This window comes from Nycticebus coucang, chromosome 21, assembly GCF_027406575.1.
Source record: "Nycticebus coucang isolate mNycCou1 chromosome 21, mNycCou1.pri, whole genome shotgun sequence".
In the NCBI taxonomy this organism is placed as follows: Eukaryota; Metazoa; Chordata; class Mammalia; order Primates; family Lorisidae; genus Nycticebus; species Nycticebus coucang.
Window position 1 is genome coordinate 7,207,305 of NC_069800.1, and position 3,974 is coordinate 7,211,278.

At 38.4% G+C, this 3,974-nt stretch overlaps 1 pseudogene; it reads left to right on the plus strand.

Moving 5' to 3' along the window:
• Window positions 1-819: 819 nt before the first annotated feature.
• Window positions 820-3,218, plus strand: LOC128573687 (pentatricopeptide repeat domain-containing protein 3, mitochondrial-like; annotated as a pseudogene).
• The last annotated feature ends 756 nt before the right edge of the window (window positions 3,219-3,974 follow it).

Genomic DNA, 3,974 nt, shown 5'->3' on the forward strand with positions numbered 1-3,974 from the left:
ATGAAGGTGCAAAATTTAAAAAGCATTTTTTAAATTAAAAGATGAACTAACAAAATCTCTGGGGTAAGTTAAAAGCAGAGCTAAGAGAGCAGTTTATAGCACTAAATACTTCCGATTAAAACACAGAAATATCATAGGCTTGATGCCTGTAGCTCAACGGCTAGAGTGCCAGCCACATACACCAAAGCTGGCAGGTTTGAATCCAGCCCAGGCCTGCCAAACAACAATGACAACTGCAACAAAAAAACAGTGGCCATTGTGGCGGTTGCCTGTAATCCCAACTACTTTGGAGGCTGAGTCAAGATAATCACTTAAACCCAAGTGTTTGAGGTTGCTGTGAGCGGTGATGCCACAGCACTCTACCCAGGGTGAGAGCCTGCGACTCTGTCTCCCCAAAAATAAATAAATAAAAGACAGAAATATCACAAATTAATTACCTAATGTCAAACATTGGGGTTCTAGAAAAATAAAAACAAACCAAACCTCAAGCTAGTAGAAGACAAGAAATAACAAAAAATCAGAGAATTATATAAAATTGAAACAAAAAAGAACAATATAAAGGATCAACAAAACAAAAATTTGATTCTTTGAAAAGACAAATAAAACTGATATACCACACAAAAAAAAAAATAAAAAGAAAAGAACAGAATTGATAGACCACTGGGTAGATTAACTGAGAAAAGAAGAAAATGATTGAAATAAGGTCAATCAAAAATGTAAAAGGAGACATTATATCACGATATCATAGAAATGCAAAAGATCTTCTGAGACTACTATGAACACCTCTGTGAACACAATCTAAAAATTCTAGAGGAAACGAAAGATGGCGGTGACTGGTTCAGTTTGCTTCAGGATCCACAGCAGGCTTTACCTGTCATTGAAGGGTCAACGTGCAGGACTTTGTGAACGAATATCAAGTTTCAGATTTTATTCTGGAAGTACAACCCTCCCAAAAGTTGAAGGAACTGATGTAACAAGGATTGAAGAAGTGGTTATTCCAAGAAAGAAATCTTGGGATAAAGTGGCCGTTCTTCAGGCACTTGCTTCCACAGTAAACAGGGACACCACAGCTGCACCTTATGCATTTCAAGATGATCCCTACCTTATTCCAGCATCTTCTGTGGAATCTCGTTCATTTTTACTGGCAAAGAAGTCTGGGGAGAATGCAGCACAGTTTATTATTAATTCACATCCCAAATATTTTCGAAAGGACATAGCTGAACCACATATACCGTGTTTAATGCCTGAGTGCTTTGAACCTCAGATCGAAGAAGTAAGTGAAGCTGCCCTAAAGGAACGAATCAAGCTCAAAAAAGTCAAATCCTCTGTGGACCTGTTTGATCAGCTTTTGCAAGCAGGAACCACTGTGTCTCTTGAAACAACAAATAATCTCTTGGATTTACTGTGTTACTATGGTGACCACAAGCCCTCCACTGATTATCCTTTTCAGCAAACTGAACCGTCATAGGAATTGGAAGAGGAAAGTAACAAGAAATTTAGGAAGAAGGCTGGTCATCAGATTGGAGCTACATGGAGGGCAAAAAAACAATACTGAGAGAATCTTTACATTGATGCCAGAGAAAAATTCACATTCCTACTGCACAGTGATCCGAGGGATGGTGAAGCATCGAGCTTATGAGCCGGCATTAAACTTGTACACTGAATTATTAAACAACAGACTCCATGCTGATGTATACACATTCAGTGCATTGATTGAAGCAACAATGTTGGGGCTGAATGCGGGTTTTGAGGAAAAATGGAATAAAACACTGGAGCTACTGAAACAAATGGTTGCACAGAAGGTGAAACCAAATCTACAGACTTTTAATACCATTTTGAAATGTCTCCGAAGATTTCATGTACTTGCAAGATTGCCAGCAATACAGACCTTACGAGAAATGAAAGCCATTGGAATAGAACCCTCGCTTGCAACATATCACCATATTATTCAGCTATTTTTTCAACATGAAAACATTTCAAAAGGATCATCCTTGATCATCTATGATATAATGAATGAATTAATGGGAAAGAAATTTTCTCCAAAGGATCTGGATGATGGTATGTTTTTTCAGTCAGCCATGAGAGTTTGCTCATCTCTCAGAGATCTGGAACTTGCTTACCAAATACATGGCCTTTTAAACACTGGAGATAACCGGAAATTTATGGGACCTGATTATCGCCGTCATTTCTATTATTCCAAGTTCTTCACTTTAATTTGTCTAATGGAACGAATTGATGTCACCTTGAAGTGGTATAAGGACCTGATACCTTCAGTTTTCTTTCCCCACTCCCAAACATTGGTAGATCTACTCCAAGCATTGGATGTGGCCAATCGGCTAGAAGTGATTCCTCGGATTTGGAAAGATAGTAAAGAATGTGGTCATACTTTCCACAATGACCTAAAGGAAGAGATTCTGATTCTTATGGCAAGGGATAAGCATCCACCAGAGCTTCTGGAGGAGTTTGCTGACTGTGCCGCTGACATCAAATCTGCTTATGAAAGCCAAGATGGCAGACAGACTGCTCCAGATTGGCCAGCCATCCCTCTCAACTGTATAGCTGTCCTCTTTTTAAGGGCTGGGAGAACCCATGAAGCATGGAAAATGTTGGGGCTTTTCAGGAAGCATAATAAGATCCCTAGAAATGAGTTGCTGAATGAGTTCATGGACAGTGCAAAAGTGTCCAATAGCCCTGCCCAGGCCATTGAAGTGGTAAAACTGGCGAGTGCTTTCAGCTTACCTATTTGCGAGAGCCTTTTCCAAAGAGTAATGACTGACTTTGCCATCAGCCAGGAACAAAAGGAAGCCCTAGAAAACCTAACTGCATGGACCAGTGACAGTGATAGTGACAGCAGCAGTGACAGCGACAGTGACATCAATGAAGGCAAATGAAAGTGGGATATTCAGTAGTAATGATGACATCACCGTAGCTGCTGGACTCACACTTGAAAACAGATACTAATATTTAACAATGTTTCAAAGAAATAGAGGATGCAGATTTGGTGAATTTTGGTACTGTGAAACACTGGACAGATGCTACGTTATAATTTGCTACTAGCCAAACCACCTATTAAGTGTAGCATTCCAGGCTTACCATGTAAGCTGCAGCTCTTGTGGTCAGGATAAGATCTGTATATCTGAAGTGCTGGTAGGCTGACCTCACAGTACCCTCTCCCTGCTACTGGACTAAAGCTTTTGTTGGCGTGATGTGTTGCTAAGATGTTGATCCTTTCTTCCTAAGAGACAGTGTCTAATTACATCACAAGTACTGTTGGGTCAGTAGCATCCCAATTTGGGGAATATTTATATGTGAAAAATTATACATCTTATAACTGATTAAACAGGATAATGGCAGTTGAGACTGCACAAGTGATTAATGTAAAAAAAATAAATAAATAAATAAAAAATAAAAATTCTAGAGAAAATGAATAAATTCCTGCAATCACACAACCTCCCAAGCTGAGTTGGAGAAAAATAGAAATTCTAAACATACCAACAAGTAGTGAGAATAAATTAGCAATAAAACATATGCTTCCTCCCAAAAAAGCCAAAAACCAGATCATAGTGATTCTTACCAGACATACAAAGAAGAACTGGTACCTGTCCTACTGAGACTGTTACATAAGATTAGAAAGAGGAAATCCTCTCTAATTCATTTAATGAAGTCAATACCAACCTAATACCAAAGCCAGGAATGAATACAACAACAACAAAAAGATAACTACAGGCCTGATTAACATCTATCCAAAAACAATCAAGAAAACACTAGCAAAAAAACCCAAGATCACATGAAAAGTATAGTTTACCATGACAAGTGAATTTCCTCCCAGGGATACAAAGATGGATTAACATATGCAAATCAAGAAATGTGATTCACTACATAAGCAGAATTTAAAACAAGTATCATATGATTATTTCGATAGATACAGTAAGAACATTCACTAAAATCCAGTGAAGGAGCTAAGGAAATTTCAC